Consider the following 19,861-nt stretch of genomic DNA (forward strand, 5'->3'; position numbering starts at 1 on the left):
CCACTCTGGATAGGACCCAGGGGCACTGCCCACTCCGGATAGGATACAGTGGCAATGCCCACTCCGGATAGGACCCAGGGACAATGCCCACTCTGGATAGGAGCCAGGGGCAATGCCCACTCCAGATAGGACCATGGGGCAATGCCTACTCCGGATAGGACCCAGGGACAATGCCCACTCTGGATAGGATTCAGGGGCGATGGCCACTCCGGATAAGTCCCAGGAGCACTGCCCACTCTGGATAGGAGCCGGGGTGATGCCCACTCCAGATAGGACCCAGGGGCAATGCCCAGTCCGTATATGACCCAGGGGCACTGCCCACTCTGGATAGCAGCCAGGGGCAATGTTCTCTCCGGATAGGACCCAGGGGCACTGTGCACTCCTGATACGACCTGGGGCGATGCCCACTCTGGAGAGGAGCCAGGGGCACTGCCCACTCTGGATAGGACCATGGGGCACTGCCCACTCCCGATAGGAGCGAGTGGCATCACCCACTCCGGATAGGAGCCAGGGGCACTGCGCACTCCTGATAGGACCCAGAGCAATGCCCCCTCTGGATAGGAGCCGGGGCACTGCCCACTCCAGATAGGACCCAGGGTCACTGCCCACTCCGAATAGGACCATGGGGCACTGTCCATTCCGGATAGGATCCAGGGGCACTGCCCACTCTGGATAGGAGCGAGGGGCACTGCTCCCTCTGGATTGGACACAGGGGCACTGCCCACTCTGGATGGGACCCAGGGGCAATGCCCACTCTGGATAGGACAAAGGGGCAATGTCCACTCCGGATAGGACCCAGTGGCAATGCCCACTCCAGATAGGACCCAGGGGCATTGCCCACTCTGGACAGGAGCCAGGGGCACGGCCCACTCTGGACAGGAGCGAGGGGCACTGCCCAGTTCGGACAGGAGAGAGGGGCACTGCCCACTCTGGACAGGAGCAATGGGCACTGCCCACTCCAGATAGGAGTGAAGGGCACGGCCCACTCCGGACAGGAGCGAGGGGCACTGCCCACTCCAGATAGGACACAGGGGCAATGCCCACTCTGGACAGGACCCAGGGGCAATGCCCACTCCAGATAGGACCCAGGGGCATTGCCCACTCTGGATTGGACCCAGAGGCACTGCCCACTCTGGATAGGACCTGGGGCACTGCCAACTCCGGATAGGACCCAGGGGCTCTGCCCACTCTGGATAGGACCAGGGGCAATGCCCACTCCGGATATGAGCCAGGGGCACTGCCCACTCCGGATAGGACCATGGTGCACTGTCCATTCTGGATAGGAGCCAGGGGCACTGCCCAGTCCGTATATGACCCAGGGGCACTGCTCACTCTGGATAGCAGCCAGGGGCAATGGTCACTCCGGATAGGACCCAGGGGAAATGTTCTCTCCGGATAGGACCCAGGGGCACTGTGCACTCCTGATAGGACGCGAGGCGATGCCCACTCTGGATAGGAGCCAGGGGCACTGCCCACTCTGGATAAGTCCATGGGGCACTGCCCACTCCCGATAGGAGCGAGTGGCATCACCCACTCCGGATAGGAGCCAGGGGCACTGCGCACTCCTGATAGGACCCGGAGCAATGCCCACTCTGGATAGGAGCCAGGGGCACTGCCCACTCCAGATAGGACCCAGGGTCACTGCCCACTCCGAATAGGACCATGGGGCACTGTCCATTCCGGATAGGATCCAGGGGCACTGCCCACTCAGGATAGAACCCAGGGGCACTGCCCATTCTGGATAGCACCCAGAGGCAATGCTCACTCCGGATAGGAGCCTGGGGCACTGCCCAATCTGGATAGGAGCCTGGGGCACTGCCCACTCCGGATAGGAGCCAGGGGCACTGCCCACTCCGGATAGGAGCCAGCGGCAATGCCCATTCTGGATAGGACCATGGGGCAATGCCCACTCCGGATAGAAGCCATGGGCACAGCCCACGCCGGATAGGACCTAGGGGCAATGCCCACCCCAGATAGGACCCAGGGACATGGCCCACTCCGGATGGGAGCCAGGGGCACTGCCCACTTTGGACAGGAGCGAGTGGTATTGCCCACTCCAGATAGGAGCCAGGGACATGGCCCACTCCGGATAGGACCCGGGGCACTGCCCATTCCGGATAGGTGTGAGGGGCATTGCCCACTCCGGATAGGAGCCAGGGACACTGCCCACTCCAGATAGGACCCAGCGGCATTGCCCGCTCCGGATAGGACACGGGGCACTGCCCATTCTGTACAGGAGCGAGGGGCATTGCCCACTCCGGATAGGAGCCGGGGGCACTGCCCACTCCGGATAGGACCCTGGGGCAATGCCCACTCCGGATAGGACCCAGGGGCACTGCTGACTCTGGATAGGACCCAGGGGCAACGCCCACTTCGGACAGGAGCCAGGGGCACTGCACACTCCAGATAGGAGCGAGGGGCAATGGCTAATCCAGGCAGGACCCAGGGGCATTGCCCACTTCGGATAGGAGCCAGGGGCACTGACCACTCCGGAGAGGACCCAGGGGCAATGCCCACTCTGGATAGGACCCAGGGGCACTGCCCACTCCGGATAGGATCCAGTGGCAATGCCCACTCCGGATAGGATCCAGTGGCAATGCCCACTCCGGATAGGACCCAGGGACAATGCCCACTCTGGATAGGAGCCAGGGGCAATGCCCACTCCAGATAGGACCATGGGGCAATGCCTACTCCGGATAGGACCCAGGGACAATGCCCACTCTGGATAGGATTCAGGGGCGATGGCCACTCCGGATAAGTCCCAGGAGCACTGCCCACTCCAGATAGAACCCAGGGGCAATGCCCAGTCCGTATATGACCCAGGGGCACTGCCCACTCTGGACAGCAGCCAGGGGCAATGTTCTCTCCGGATAGGACCCAGGGGCACTGCTCATTCCAGATAGGACCCAGGGGCAACTCCCACTTCGGACAGGAGCCAGGGGCACTGCACACTCCAGATAGGAGCGAGGGGCAATGGCTAATCCGGGCAGGACCCAGGGGCATTGCCCACTTCGGATAGGAGCCAGGGGCACTGCCCACTCCGGATAGGACCCAGGGGCACTGCCCACTCCGGATAGGATACAGTGGCAATGCCCACTCCGGATAGGACCCAGGGACAATGCCCACTCTGGATAGGAGCCAGGGGCAATGCCCACTCCAGATAGGACCATGGGGCAATGCCTACTCCGGATAGGACCCAGGGACAATGCCCACTCTGGATAGGATTCAGGGGCGATGGCCACTCCGGATAAGTCCCAGGAGCACTGCCCACTCTGGATAGGAGCCGGGGTGATGCCCACTCCGGATAGGACCCAGGGACAATGCCCACTCTGGATAGGAGCCAGGGGCAATGCCCACTCCAGATAGGACCATGGGGCAATGCCTACTCCGGATAGGACCCAGGGACAATGCCCACTCTGGATAGGATTCAGGGGCGATGGCCACTCCGGATAAGTCCCAGGAGCACTGCCCACTCTGGATAGGAGCCGGGGTGATGCCCACTCCAGATAGGACCCAGGGGCAATGCCCAGTCCGTATATGACCCAGGGGCACTGCCCACTCTGGATAGCAGCCAGGGGCAATGTTCTCTCCGGATAGGACCCAGGGGCACTGTGCACTCCTGATACGACCTGGGGCGATGCCCACTCTGGAGAGGAGCCAGGGGCACTGCCCACGCTGGATAGGACCATGGGGCACTGCCCACTCCCGATAGGAGCGAGTGGCATCACCCACTCCGGATAGGAGCCAGGGGCACTGCGCACTCCTGATAGGACCCAGAGCAATGCCCCCTCTGGATAGGAGCCGGGGCACTGCCCACTCCAGATAGGACCCAGGGTCACTGCCCACTCCGAATAGGACCATGGGGCACTGTCCATTCCGGATAGGATCCAGGGGCACTGCCCACTCTGGATAGGAGCGAGGGGCACTGCTCCCTCTGGATTGGACACAGGGGCACTGCCCACTCTGGATGGGACCCAGGGGCAATGCCCACTCTGGATAGGACAAAGGGGCAATGTCCACTCCGGATAGGACCCAGTGGCAATGCCCACTCCAGATAGGACCCAGGGGCATTGCCCACTCTGGACAGGAGCCAGGGGCACGGCCCACTCTGGACAGGAGCGAGGGGCACTGCCCAGTTCGGACAGGAGAGAGGGGCACTGCCCACTCTGGACAGGAGCAATGGGCACTGCCCACTCCAGATAGGAGTGAAGGGCACGGCCCACTCCGGACAGGAGCGAGGGGCACTGCCCACTCCAGATAGGACACAGGGGCAATGCCCACTCTGGACAGGACCCAGGGGCAATGCCCACTCCAGATAGGACCCAGGGGCATTGCCCACTCTGGATTGGACCCAGAGGCACTGCCCACTCTGGATAGGACCTGGGGCACTGCCAACTCCGGATAGGACCCAGGGGCTCTGCCCACTCTGGATAGGACCAGGGGCAATGCCCACTCCGGATATGAGCCAGGGGCACTGCCCACTCCGGATAGGACCATGGTGCACTGTCCATTCTGGATAGGAGCCAGGGGCACTGCCCAGTCCGTATATGACCCAGGGGCACTGCTCACTCTGGATAGCAGCCAGGGGCAATGGTCACTCCGGATAGGACCCAGGGGAAATGTTCTCTCCGGATAGGACCCAGGGGCACTGTGCACTCCTGATAGGACGCGAGGCAATGCCCACTCTGGATAGGAGCCAGGGGCACTGCCCACTCTGGATAAGTCCATGGGGCACTGCCCACTCCCGATAGGAGCGAGTGGCATCACCCACTCCGGATAGGAGCCAGGGGCACTGCGCACTCCTGATAGGACCCGGAGCAATGCCCACTCTGGATAGGAGCCAGGGGCACTGCCCACTCCAGATAGGACCCAGGGTCACTGCCCACTCCGAATAGGACCATGGGGCACTGTCCATTCCGGATAGGAGCCGGGGGCACTGCCCACTCCGGATAGGACCCAGGGGCACTGCTCACTCCGGATCGGACCTCGGGGCAACGCCCACTCCGGAGAGGAGCCGGGGCGATGCCCACTCCAGATAGGACCCAGGTGCAATGCCCACTCTGGATAGGACCCAGGGGCAATGCCCACCCCGGATAGGACCTAGGGGCATTGCCCACTCTGGATAGGAGCCAGTGGCATCACCCACTCCGGATAGGATCCAAGGGGCACTGCGCACTCCTGATAGGACCCAGAGCAATGCCCCCTCTGGATAGGAGCCAGGGGCACTGCCCACTCTGGATAGGACCCAGGGGCAATGCCCACTCCGGATAGGAGCCACGGGCACTGCCCAATCTGGATAGGACCCTGGGGCAATGCCCACTCCAGATAGGACACAGGGGCACTGCTCACTCCAGATAGGACCAAGGGGCAACGCCCACTCCGGACAGGAGCCAGGTGCGATGCCCTCTCCAGATAGGACCCAGGGGCAATGCCCACTCCGGATAGGACCCAGGGGCAATGCCCACGCCGGATAGGACCCAGGGACATTGCCCACTCCGGATAGGATCCAGTGGCATTGCCCACTCCGGATAGGACCCAGGGACAATGCCCACTCTGGATAGGAGCCAGGGGCAATGCCCACTCCAGATAGGACCATGGGGCAATGCCTACTCCGGATAGGATCCAGGGACAATGCCCACTCTGGATAGGATTCAGGGGCGATGCCCACTCCGGATAAGACCCAGGAGCACTGCCCACTCTGGATAGGAGCCGGGGCGATGCCCACTCCAGATAGGACCCAGGGGCAATGCCCAGTCCGTATATGACCCAGGGGCACTGCCCACTCTGGATAGCAGCCAGGGGCAATGTTCTCTCCGGATAGGACCCAGGGGCACTGTGCACTCCTGATACGACCCGGGGCGATGCCCACTCTGGAGAGGAGCCAGGGGCACTGCCCACTCTGGATAGGACCATGGGGCACTGCCCACTCCCGATAGGAGCAAGTGGCATCACCCACTCCGGATAGGAGCCAGGGGCACTGCCCACTCCGGATAGGACCCTGGGGCAATGCCCACTCCGGATAGGACCCAGGGGCACTGCTCACTCCAGATAGGACCCAGGGGCAACGCCCACTTCGGACAGGAGCCAGGGGCACTGCACACTCCAGATAGGAGCGAGGGGCAATGGCTAATCCGGGCAGGACCCAGGGGCATTGCCCACTTTGGATAGGAGCCAGGGGCACTGACCACTCCGGATAGGACCCAGGGGCAATGCCCACTCCGGATAGGACCCAGGGGCAATGCCCACTCCGGATAGGACCCAGGGGCACTGCCCACTCCGGATAGGATCCAGTGGCAATGCCCACTCCGGATAGGATCCAGTGGCAATGCCCACTCCGGGTAGGACCCAGGGACAATGACCACTCTGGATAGGAGCCAGGGGCAATGCCCACTCCAGATAGGACCATGGGGCAATGCCTACTCCGGATAGGACCCAGGGACAATGCCCACTCTGGATAGGATTCAGGGGCGATGCCCACTCCGGATAAGACCCAGGAGCACTGCCCACTCTGGATAGGAGCTGGGGCGATGCCCACTCCAGATAGGACCCAGGGGCAATGCCCAGTCCGTATATGACCCAGGGGCACTGCCCACTCTGGATAGCAGCCAGGGGCAATGTTTTCTCCGGATAGGGCCCAGGGGCACTGTGCACTCCTGATACGACCCGGGGCGATGCCCACTCTGGAGAGGAGCCAGGGGCACTGCCCACTCTGGATAGGACCATGGGGCACTGCCCACTCCCGATAGGAGCGAGTGGCATCACCCACTCCGGATAGGAGCCAGGGGCACTGCGCACTCCTGATAGGACCCAGAGCAATGCCCCCTCTGGATAGGAGCCGGGGCACTGCCCACTCCGAATAGGACCATGGGGCAGTGTCCATTTCGGATAGGATCCAGGGGCACTGCCCACTCAGGATAGGACCCAGGGGCACTGCCCATTCCGGATAGCACCCAGAGGCAATGCTCACTCCGGATAGGAGCCTGGGGCACTGCCCAATCTGGATCGGAGCCCGGGGCACTGCCCACTCCGGATAGGAGCCAGGGGCACTGCCCACTCTGGATAGGACCATGGGGCAATGCCCACTCCAGATAGGAGCCAGGGGCACAGCCCACTCCGGATAGGACCCAGGGACAATGCCCACTCCGGATGGGAGCCAGGGGCACTGCCCACTCCGGATAGGACCCAGTGGCACTGCCCACTTTGGACAGGAGCGAGTGGTATTGCCCACTCCAGATAGGAGCCAGGGACATGGCCCACTCCGGATAGGAGCCAGGGACATGGCCTACTCCGGATAGAACCCGGGGCACTGCTCACTCCGGATAGGACCCAGGGGCACTGCCCATTTTGGACAGGAGCGAGTGGTATTGCCCACTCCAGATAGGAGCCAGGGACATGGCCCACTCCGGATAGGACCTGGGGCACTGCCCATTCCGGATAGGTGCGAGGGGCATTGCCCACTCCAGATAGGAGCCAGGGACACTGCCCACTCCAGATAGGACCCAGCGGCATTGCCCGCTCCGGATAGGACACGGGGCACTGCTCATTCTGTATAGGAGCGAGGGGCATTGCCCACTCCGGATAGGAGCCGGGGGCACTGCCCACTCCGGATAGGAGCCAGGGGCAATGCCCACTCTGGATAGGACCATGGGGCAATGCCCACTCCGGATAGGAGCCAGGGGCACAGCCCACTCCGGATAGGACCTAGGGGCAATGCCCACCCGAGATAGGACCCAGGGACAATGCCCACCCCGGATAGGACCCAGGGGCATGGCCCACTCCAGATGGGAGCCAGGGACAATGCCCACCCCGGATAGGACCCAGGGGCACTGCCCACTTTGGACAGGAGCGAGTGGTATTGCCCACTCCAGATAGGAGCCAGGGACATGGCCCACTCCGGATAGGACCCGGGGCACTGCCCATTCCGGATAGGTGCGAGGGGCATTGCCCACTCCGGATAGGAGACAGGGACACTGCCCACTCCGGATAGGACCCGGGGCACTGCCCATTCCGGATAGGTGCGAGGGGCATTGCCCACTCCAGATAGGAGCCGGGGGCACTGCCCACTCCAGATAGGACCCAGCACCATTGCCCGCTCCGGATAGGACACGGGGCACTGCTCATTCTGTATAGGAGTGAGGGGCATTGCCCACTCTGGATAGGAGCTGGGGGCACTGCCCACTCCGGATAGGACTCTGGGGCAATGCCCACTCCGGATAGGACCCAGGGGCACTGCTCACTCCAGATAGGACCCAGGGGCAACGCCCACTTCGGACAGGAGCCAGGGGCACTGCACACTCCAGATAGGAGCGAGGGGCAATGGCTAATCCAGGCAGGACCCAGGGGCATTGCCCACTTCGGATAGGACCCAGGGGCACTGCCCACTCCGGATAGGATCCAGTGGCAATGCCCACTCCGGATAGGATCCAGTGGCAATGCCCACTCCGGATAGGACCCAGGGACAATGCCCACTCTGGATAGGAGCCAGGGGCAATGCCCACTCCAGATAGGACCATGGGGCAATGCCTACTCCGGATAGGACCCAGGGACAATGCCCACTCTGGATAGGATTCAGGGGCGATGGCCACTCCGGATAAGTCCCAGGAGCACTGCCCACTCCAGATAGGACCCAGGGGCAATGCCCAGTCCGTATATGACCCAGGGGCACTGCCCACTCTGGACAGCAGCCAGGGGCAATGTTCTCTCCGGATAGGACCCAGGGGCACTGCTCACTCCAGATAGGACCCAGGGGCAACTCCCACTTCGGACAGGAGCCAGGGGCACTGCACACTCCAGATAGGAGCGAGGGGCAATGGCTAATCCGGGCAGGACCCAGGGGCATTGCCCACTTCGGATAGGAGCCAGGGGCACTGCCCACTCTGGATAGGACCCAGGGGCACTGCCCACTCCGGATAGGATACAGTGGCAATGCCCACTCCGGATAGGACCCAGGGACAATGCCCACTCTGGATAGGAGCCAGGGGCAATGCCCACTCCAGATAGGACCATGGGGCAATGCCTACTCCGGATAGGACCCAGGGACAATGCCCACTCTGGATAGGATTCAGGGGCGATGGCCACTCCGGATAAGTCCCAGGAGCACTGCCCACTCTGGATAGGAGCCGGGGTGATGCCCACTCCAGATAGGACCCAGGGGCAATGCCCAGTCCGTATATGACCCAGGGGCACTGCCCACTCTGGATAGCAGCCAGGGGCAATGTTCTCTCCGGATAGGACCCAGGGGCACTGTGCACTCCTGATATGACCTGGGGCGATGCCCACTCTGGAGAGGAGCCAGGGGCACTGCCCACTCTGGATAGGACCATGGGGCACTGCCCACTCCCGATAGGAGCGAGTGGCATCACCCACTCCGGATAGGAGCCAGGGGCACTGCGCACTCCTGATAGGACCCAGAGCAATGCCCCCTCTGGATAGGAGCCGGGGCACTGCCCACTCCAGATAGGACCCAGGGTCACTGCCCACTCCGAATAGGACCATGGGGCACTGTCCATTCCGGATAGGATCCAGGGGCACTGCCCACTCTGGATAGGAGCGAGGGGCACTGCTCCCTCTGGATTGGACACAGGGGCACTGCCCACTCTGGATGGGACCCAGGGGCAATGCCCACTCTGGATAGGACAAAGGGGCAATGTCCACTCCGGATAGGACCCAGTGGCAATGCCCACTCCAGATAGGACCCAGGGGCATTGCCCACTCTGGACAGGAGCCAGGGGCACGGCCCACTCTGGACAGGAGCGAGGGGCACTGCCCAGTTCGGACAGGAGAGAGGGGCACTGCCCACTCTGGACAGGAGCAATGGGCACTGCCCACTCCAGATAGGAGTGAAGGGCACGGCCCACTCCGGACAGGAGCGAGGGGCACTGCCCACTCCAGATAGGACACAGGGGCAATGCCCACTCTGGACAGGACCCAGGGGCAATGCCCACTCCAGATAGGACCCAGGGGCATTGCCCACTCTGGATTGGACCCAGAGGCACTGCCCACTCTGGATAGGACCTGGGGCACTGCCAACTCCGGATAGGACCCAGGGGCTCTGCCCACTCTGGATAGGACCAGGGGCAATGCCCACTCCGGATATGAGCCAGGGGCACTGCCCACTCCGGATAGGACCATGGTGCACTGTCCATTCTGGATAGGAGCCAGGGGCACTGCCCAGTCCGTATATGACCCAGGGGCACTGCTCACTCTGGATAGCAGCCAGGGGCAATGGTCACTCCGGATAGGACCCAGGGGAAATGTTCTCTCCGGATAGGACCCAGGGGCACTGTGCACTCCTGATAGGACGCGAGGCGATGCCCACTCTGGATAGGAGCCAGGGGCACTGCCCACTCTGGATAAGTCCATGGGGCACTGCCCACTCCCGATAGGAGCGAGTGGCATCACCCACTCCGGATAGGAGCCAGGGGCACTGCGCACTCCTGATAGGACCCGGAGCAATGCCCACTCTGGATAGGAGCCAGGGGCACTGCCCACTCCAGATAGGACCCAGGGTCACTGCCCACTCCGAATAGGACCATGGGGCACTGTCCATTCCGGATAGGATCCAGGGGCACTGCCCACTCAGGATAGAACCCAGGGGCACTGCCCATTCTGGATAGCACCCAGAGGCAATGCTCACTCCGGATAGGAGCCTGGGGCACTGCCCAATCTGGATAGGAGCCTGGGGCACTGCCCACTCCGGATAGGAGCCAGGGGCACTGCCCACTCCGGATAGGACTCTGGGGCAATGCCCACTCCGGATAGGACCCAGGGGCACTGCTCACTCCAGATAGGACCCAGGGGCAACGCCCACTTCGGACAGGAGCCAGGGGCACTGCACACTCCAGATAGGAGCGAGGGGCAATGGCTAATCCAGGCAGGACCCAGGGGCATTGCCCACTTCGGATAGGACCCAGGGGCACTGCCCACTCCGGATAGGATCCAGTGGCAATGCCCACTCCGGATAGGATCCAGTGGCAATGCCCACTCCGGATAGGACCCAGGGACAATGCCCACTCTGGATAGGAGCCAGGGGCAATGCCCACTCCAGATAGGACCATGGGGCAATGCCTACTCCGGATAGGACCCAGGGACAATGCCCACTCTGGATAGGATTCAGGGGCGATGGCCACTCCGGATAAGTCCCAGGAGCACTGCCCACTCCAGATAGGACCCAGGGGCAATGCCCAGTCCGTATATGACCCAGGGGCACTGCCCACTCTGGACAGCAGCCAGGGGCAATGTTCTCTCCGGATAGGACCCAGGGGCACTGCTCACTCCAGATAGGACCCAGGGGCAACTCCCACTTCGGACAGGAGCCAGGGGCACTGCACACTCCAGATAGGAGCGAGGGGCAATGGCTAATCCGGGCAGGACCCAGGGGCATTGCCCACTTCGGATAGGAGCCAGGGGCACTGCCCACTCTGGATAGGACCCAGGGGCACTGCCCACTCCGGATAGGATACAGTGGCAATGCCCACTCCGGATAGGACCCAGGGACAATGCCCACTCTGGATAGGAGCCAGGGGCAATGCCCACTCCAGATAGGACCATGGGGCAATGCCTACTCCGGATAGGACCCAGGGACAATGCCCACTCTGGATAGGATTCAGGGGCGATGGCCACTCCGGATAAGTCCCAGGAGCACTGCCCACTCTGGATAGGAGCCGGGGTGATGCCCACTCCAGATAGGACCCAGGGGCAATGCCCAGTCCGTATATGACCCAGGGGCACTGCCCACTCTGGATAGCAGCCAGGGGCAATGTTCTCTCCGGATAGGACCCAGGGGCACTGTGCACTCCTGATACGACCTGGGGCGATGCCCACTCTGGAGAGGAGCCAGGGGCACTGCCCACTCTGGATAGGACCATGGGGCACTGCCCACTCCCGATAGGAGCGAGTGGCATCACCCACTCCGGATAGGAGCCAGGGGCACTGCGCACTCCTGATAGGACCCAGAGCAATGCCCCCTCTGGATAGGAGCCGGGGCACTGCCCACTCCAGATAGGACCCAGGGTCACTGCCCACTCCGAATAGGACCATGGGGCACTGTCCATTCCGGATAGGATCCAGGGGCACTGCCCACTCTGGATAGGAGCGAGGGGCACTGCTCCCTCTGGATTGGACACAGGGGCACTGCCCACTCTGGATGGGACCCAGGGGCAATGCCCACTCTGGATAGGACAAAGGGGCAATGTCCACTCCGGATAGGACCCAGTGGCAATGCCCACTCCAGATAGGACCCAGGGGCATTGCCCACTCTGGACAGGAGCCAGGGGCACGGCCCACTCTGGACAGGAGCGAGGGGCACTGCCCAGTTCGGACAGGAGAGAGGGGCACTGCCCACTCTGGACAGGAGCAATGGGCACTGCCCACTCCAGATAGGAGTGAAGGGCACGGCCCACTCCGGACAGGAGCGAGGGGCACTGCCCACTCCAGATAGGACACAGGGGCAATGCCCACTCTGGACAGGACCCAGGGGCAATGCCCACTCCAGATAGGACCCAGGGGCATTGCCCACTCTGGATTGGACCCAGAGGCACTGCCCACTCTGGATAGGACCTGGGGCACTGCCAACTCCGGATAGGACCCAGGGGCTCTGCCCACTCTGGATAGGACCAGGGGCAATGCCCACTCCGGATATGAGCCAGGGGCACTGCCCACTCCGGATAGGACCATGGTGCACTGTCCATTCTGGATAGGAGCCAGGGGCACTGCCCAGTCCGTATATGACCCAGGGGCACTGCTCACTCTGGATAGCAGCCAGGGGCAATGGTCACTCCGGATAGGACCCAGGGGAAATGTTATCTCCGGATAGGACCCAGGGGCACTGTGCACTCCTGATAGGACGCGAGGCGATGCCCACTCTGGATAGGAGCCAGGGGCACTGCCCACTCTGGATAAGTCCATGGGGCACTGCCCACTCCCGATAGGAGCGAGTGGCATCACCCACTCCGGATAGGAGCCAGGGGCACTGCGCACTCCTGATAGGACCCGGAGCAATGCCCACTCTGGATAGGAGCCAGGGGCACTGCCCACTCCAGATAGGACCCAGGGTCACTGCCCACTCCGAATAGGACCATGGGGCACTGTCCATTCCGGATAGGATCCAGGGGCACTGCCCACTCAGGATAGAACCCAGGGGCACTGCCCATTCTGGATAGCACCCAGAGGCAATGCTCACTCCGGATAGGAGCCTGGGGCACTGCCCAATCTGGATAGGAGCCTGGGGCACTGCCCACTCCGGATAGGAGCCAGGGGCACTGCCCACTCCGGATAGGAGCCAGCGGCAATGCCCATTCTGGATAGGACCATGGGGCAATGCCCACTCCGGATAGAAGCCATGGGCACAGCCCACGCCGGATAGGACCTAGGGGCAATGCCCACCCCAGATAGGACCCAGGGACATGGCCCACTCCGGATGGGAGCCAGGGGCACTGCCCACTTTGGACAGGAGCGAGTGGTATTGCCCACTCCAGATAGGAGCCAGGGACATGGCCCACTCCGGATAGGACCCGGGGCACTGCCCATTCCGGATAGGTGTGAGGGGCATTGCCCACTCCGGATAGGAGCCAGGGACACTGCCCACTCCAGATAGGACCCAGCGGCATTGCCCGCTCCGGATAGGACACGGGGCACTGCCCATTCTGTACAGGAGCGAGGGGCATTGCCCACTCCGGATAGGAGCCGGGGGCACTGCCCACTCCGGATAGGACCCTGGGGCAATGCCCACTCCGGATAGGACCCAGGGGCACTGCTGACTCTGGATAGGACCCAGGGGCAACGCCCACTTCGGACAGGAGCCAGGGGCACTGCACACTCCAGATAGGAGCGAGGGGCAATGGCTACTCCGTACAGCACCTAGGGGCAATCCCCACTCCGGAGAGGAGCCGGGGCACTGCCCACTCTGGCTAGGAGAGAGGGACATTGCCCACTCCGGTACGGCCCAGTGGCAATGCCCACTCTCGATAGGACCCAGAGGCATTTGGTAATGCCCACTCCGGATAGGACCCAGGGACAATAACCACTCTGGATAGGAGCCGGGGCACTGCCCACTCCAGATAGGACCCAGGGGTAATGCCCACTCCGGATAGGACCCAGGGACAATGCCCACTCTGGATAGAATCCAGGGGCGATGCCCACTCCGGATAGGACACAGGGGCACTGCCCATTCCGGATAGGAGCCGGGGTGATGCCCACTCCATATAGGACCCAGGGGCAATGCCCACTCCGGATAGGACCCAGGGACAATACCCACTCCGGATAGGATCCAGGGGCGATGCCCACTCCAGATAGGACCATGGGGCACTGCCCACTCCGGATAGGAGCCAGGGGCACTGCCCACTCCGGATAGGAGCCAGGGGCACTGCACACTCTGGATAGGATCCAGGGGCGATGCCCATTCTGGATCGTATCCAGTGGCAATGCCCACTCCTGATAAGACCGGGGGCAATGACCACTCCAGATAGGACCCAGGGGCATTGCCCACTCGGGCTAGGCCCCAGGGGCACTGCCCACTCCGGATAGGACCTGGGGCACTGTCCACTCCGAAGAGGACCCATTGGCAATGCCCACTCCAGATAGGACCCAAAGGCAATGCCCACTCCAGATAGGACCCGGGGCAATGCCCACTCTGGATATAAGCCAGGGGCACTGCCCACTCCGGATAGGACCATGGGGCACTGCCCACTCTGGATAGGACCATGGGGCACTGTCCATTCTGGACAGGAGCCAGGGGCATTGCCCACTCCGGATATGACCCAGGGGCACTGCCCATTCCGGATAGGAGCCAGGGGCAATGCTCACTCCGGATAGGGCCATGGGGCATTGTCCATTCCGGAAAGGAGCCAGGGGCAATGCCCACTCCAGATAGGACACAGGGGCACTGCCCACTCCGGATAGCACCCAGGGACAATGCTCACTCTGGATTGGACCCAGGGGCAATGCTCACTCCGGATAGCACCCAGGGGACAGGCTCACTCCGGCTAGGACCCAGGGGCACTGCCCACTCCGGATAGGAGCCGGGGCAGTGCCCTCTCTGGATAGGAGCCAGGGACAATGCCCACTCCGGATAGGGCCCAGCGGCAATGCCCACCCCGGATAGGACCCAGGGACAATGCCCACTCCAGATAGGAGCCAGGGACAATGCCCACTTCGGATAGGACCATGGGGCAATGCCCACTCTGGAAGGGAGCCAGTGGCATGGCCCACTCTGGATAGGACCCAGGGGCACTGCCCATTCCGGATAGGTGCGAGGGGCATTGCCCACTCCGGATAGGAGCCGGGGGCACTGCCCACTCCGGATAGGACCCAGGGGCACTGCTCACTCCGGAGAGGAGCCAGGGGCATTGCCCACTCCGGATAGGAGCCGGGGGGCACTGCCCACTCCAGATAGGACCCTGGGGCAATGCCCACTCCGGATAGGACCCAGGGGCACTGCTCACTCTGGATAGGACCTAGGGGCAACGCCCACTCCGGAGAGGAGCCAGGGGCGATGCCCACTCCAGATAGGACCCAGGGGCAATGCCCACTCCGGATAGGACCCAGGGGCAATGCCCACCCTGGATAGGACCCAGGGGCATTGCCCACTCTGGATAGGAGCCAGTGGCAATGCCCACTCCGGATAGGACCCAGGGACAATGCCCACTCTGGATAGGAGCCAGGGGCAATGCCCACTCCGGATAGGAGCCAGGGGCACTGCACACTCTGGATAGGACCCTGGGGCAATGCCCACTTCGGATAGGACCCAGGGGCACTGCTCACTCCAGATAGGACCTAGGGGCAACCCCCACTCCGGACAGGAGCCAGGCGCGATGCCCTCTCCAGATAGGACCCAGGGGCAAGGCCCACTCCAGAAAGGACCCAGGGGCAATGCCCACCCCGGATAGGACCCAGGGGCATTGCCCACTCCGGATAGGATCCAGTGGCAATGCCCACTCCGGATCGGACCCAGGGACAATGCCCACTCTGGATAGGAGACAGGGGCAATGCCCACTCCAGATAGGACCATGGGGCAATGCCTACTCCGGATAGGACCCAGGGACAATGCCCACTCTGGATAGGATTCAGGGGCGATGCCCACTCCGGATAGGACCCAGGAGCACTGCCCACTCTGGATAGGAGCCGGGGCGATGCCCACTCCAGATAGGACCCAGGGGCAATGCCCAGTCCGTTTATGACCCAGCGGCACTGCCCACTCTGGATAGCAGCCAGGGGCAATGTTCTCTCCGGATAGGACCCAGGGGCACTGTGCACTCCTGATATGACCCGGGGCGATGCCCACTCTGGAGAGGAGCCAGGGGCACTGCCCACTCTGGATAGGACCATGGGGCACTGCCCACTCCCGATAGGAGCGAGTGGCATCACCCACTCCGGATAGGAGCCAGGGGCACTGCGCACTCCTGATATGACCCGGGGCGATGCCCACTCTGGAGAGGAGCCAGGGGCACTGCCCACTCTGGATAGGACCATGGGGCACTGCCCACTCCCGATAGGAGCGAGTGGCATCACCCACTCCGGATAGGAGCCAGGGGCACTGCGCACTCCTGATAGGGCCGAGAGCAATGCCCGCTCTGGATAGGAGCCAGGGGCACTGCCCACTCCAGATAGGACCCCGGGTCACTGCCCACTCCGAATAGGACCATGGGGCACTGTCCATTCCGGATAGGATCCAGGGGCACTGCCCACTCAGGATAGGACCCAGGGGCACTGCCCATTCTGGATAGCACCCAGAGGCAATGCTCACTCCGGATAGGAGCCTGGGGCACTGCCCAATCTGGATAGGAGCCTGGGGCACTGCCCACTCCGGATAGGAGCCAGGGGCACTGCCCACTCTGGATAGGAGCCGGGGCAATGCCCACTCTGGATAGGACCATGGGGCAATGCCAACTCCGGATAGGAGCCAGGGGCACAGGCCACTCCGGATAGTACCTAGGGGCAATGCCCACCCCAGATAGGACCCAGGGACAATGCCCACTCCGGATAGGACCCAGGGGCATGGCCCACTCCGGATAGGACCCAGGGGCACTGCCCACTTTGGACAGGAGCGAGTGGTATTGCCCACTCCAGATAGGACCCAGGGGCATGGCCCACTCCGGATGGGAGCCAGGGGCACTGCCCACTCCGGATAGGACCCAGGGGCACTGCCCACTTTGGACAGGAGCGAGTGGTATTGCCCACTCCAGATAGGAGCCAGGGACATGGCCCACTCCGGATAGGACCCAGGGCACTGCCCATTCCGGATAGGTGCGAGGGGCATTGCCCACTCTGGTTAGGAGACAGGGACACTGCCCACTCCAGATAGGACCCAACGGCATTGCCCGCTCCGGATAGGACACGGGGCACTGCTCATTCTGTATAGGAGCGAGGGGCATTGCCCACTCTGGATAGGAGCCGGGGGCACTGCCCACTCCGGATAGGACCCTGGGGCAATGCCTACTCCGGATAGGACCCAGGGGCACTGCTGACTCCAGATAGGACCCAGGGTCACTGCCCACTCCAAATAGGACCATGGGGCACTGTCCATTCCGGATAGGATCTAGGGGCACTGCCCACTCCGGATAGGACCCAGGGGCACTGCCCATTCTGGATAGCACCCAGAGGCAATGCTCACTCCGGATAGGAGCCTGGGGCACTGCCCAATCTGGATAGGAGCCTGGGGCACTGCCCATTCCGGATAGGAGCCTGGGGCACTGCCCAATCTGGATAGGAGCCTGGGGCACTGCCCACTCCAGATAGGAGCCAGGGGCACTGCCTACTCCGGATAGAATCCAGGGGCAATGACCACTCTGGATAGGACCATGGGGCACTGCCCATTCCGGATAGCACCCAGAGGCAATGCTCACTCCGGATAGGAGCCTGGGGCACTGACCAATCTGGATAGGAGCCTGGGGCACTGCCCATTCCGGATAGGAGCCTGGGGCACTGCCCAATCTGGATAGGAGCCTGGGGCACTGCCCACTCCAGATAGGAGCCAGGGGCACTGCCTACTCCGGATAGAAGCCAGGGGCAATGACCACTCCGGATAGGACCCAGGGGCATGGCCCAATCCGGATGGGAACCAGGGGCACTGCCCACTCCGGATAGGACCCAGGGGCACTGCCCACTTTGGACAGGAGCGAGTGGTATTGCCCACTCCAGATAGGAGCCAGGGACATGGCCCACTCCGGATAGGACCCGGGGCACTGCCCATTCCGGATAGGTGCGAGGGGCATTGCCCACTCCGGATTGGAGCCAGGGACACTGCCCACTCCAGATAGGACCCAGCGGCATTGCCCGCTCCGGATAGGACATGGGGCACTGCTCATTCTGTATAGGAGCGAGGGGCATTGCCCACTCCGGATAAGAGCTGGGGGCACTGCCCACTCCAGATAGGACCCTGGGGCAATGCCCACTCCGGATAGGACCCAGGGGCACTGCTCACTCCCGATAGGACCCAGGGGCAACGCCCACTTCGGACAGGAGCCAGGGGCACTGCACACTCCAGATAGGAGCGAGGGGCAATGGCTACTCCGGACAGGACCCAGGGGCAATCCCCACTCCGGAGAGGAGCCGGGGCACTGCCCACTCTGGATAGGAGTGAGGGACATTTCCCACTCCGGTACGGCCCAGTGGCAATGCCCACTCTCGATAGGACCCAGAGGCATTTGGCAATGCCCACTCCGGATAGGACCCACGGACAGTGCCCACTCTGGATAGGTGCCGGGGCAATGCCCAATCCAGATACGTCCCAAGGGTAATGCCCACTCCGGATAGGACCCAGGGACAATGCCCACTCCCGATAGGAGCGAGTGGCATCACCCACTCCGGATAGGAGCTGGGGGCACTGCGCACTCCTGATAGGACCCGGAGCACTGCCCACTCCGGATAGGAGCCAGGGGCACTGCCCACTCCGGATAGGACCCAGGGGCACTGCCCATTCCGGATAGCACCCAGAGGCAATGCTCACTCCGGATAGGAGCCTGAGGCACTGCCCAATCTGGATAGGAGCCTGGGGCACTGCCCACTCCGGATAGGAGCCAGGGGCACTGCCCACTCCGGATAGGAGCCAGGGGCACTGCCCACTCCAGATAGGAGCCAGGGGCACAGCCCACTCCGGATAGGACCTAGCGGCAATGCCCACCCCAGATAGGACCCAGGGACAATGCCCACTCCGGATAGGACCCAGGGGGATGGCCCTCTCCGGATGGGAGCCAGGGGCACTGCCCACTCCGGATAGGACCCAGTGGCACTGCCCACTCTGGATAGGAGCCAGGGGCAATGCCCACTCCGGATAGGAGCCAGGGGCACTGCACACTCTGGATAGGAGCCTGGGGCACTGCCCACTCCGGATAGGAGCCAGGGGCACTGCCCACTCTGGATAGGAGCCGGGGCAATGCCCACTCTGGATAGGACCATGGGGCAATGCCAACTCCGGATAGGAGCCAGGGGCACAGGCCACTCCGGATAGGACCTAGGGGCAATGCCCACCCCAGATAGGACCCAGGGACAATGCCCACTCCGGATAGGACCCAGGGGCATGGCCCACTCCGGATAGGACCCAGGGGCACTGCCCACTTTGGACAGGAGCGAGTGGTATTGCCCACTCCAGATAGGACCCAGGGGCATGGCCCACTCCGGATGGGAGCCAGGGGCACTGCCCACTCCGGATAGGACCCAGGGGCACTGCCCACTTTGGACAGGAGCGAGTGGTATTGCCCACTCCAGATAGGAGCCAGGGACATGGCCCACTCCGGATAGGACCCAGGGCACTGCCCATTCCGGATAGGTGCGAGGGGCATTGCCCACTCTGGTTAGGAGACAGGGACACTGCCCACTCCAGATAGGACCCAACGGCATTGCCCGCTCCGGATAGGACACGGGGCAC

Source organism: Somniosus microcephalus, chromosome 23 (assembly GCF_052327205.1).
Source record: "Somniosus microcephalus isolate GS21.2 chromosome 23, FLI_Smic_1.0, whole genome shotgun sequence".
In the NCBI taxonomy this organism is placed as follows: Eukaryota; Metazoa; Chordata; class Chondrichthyes; order Squaliformes; family Somniosidae; genus Somniosus; species Somniosus microcephalus.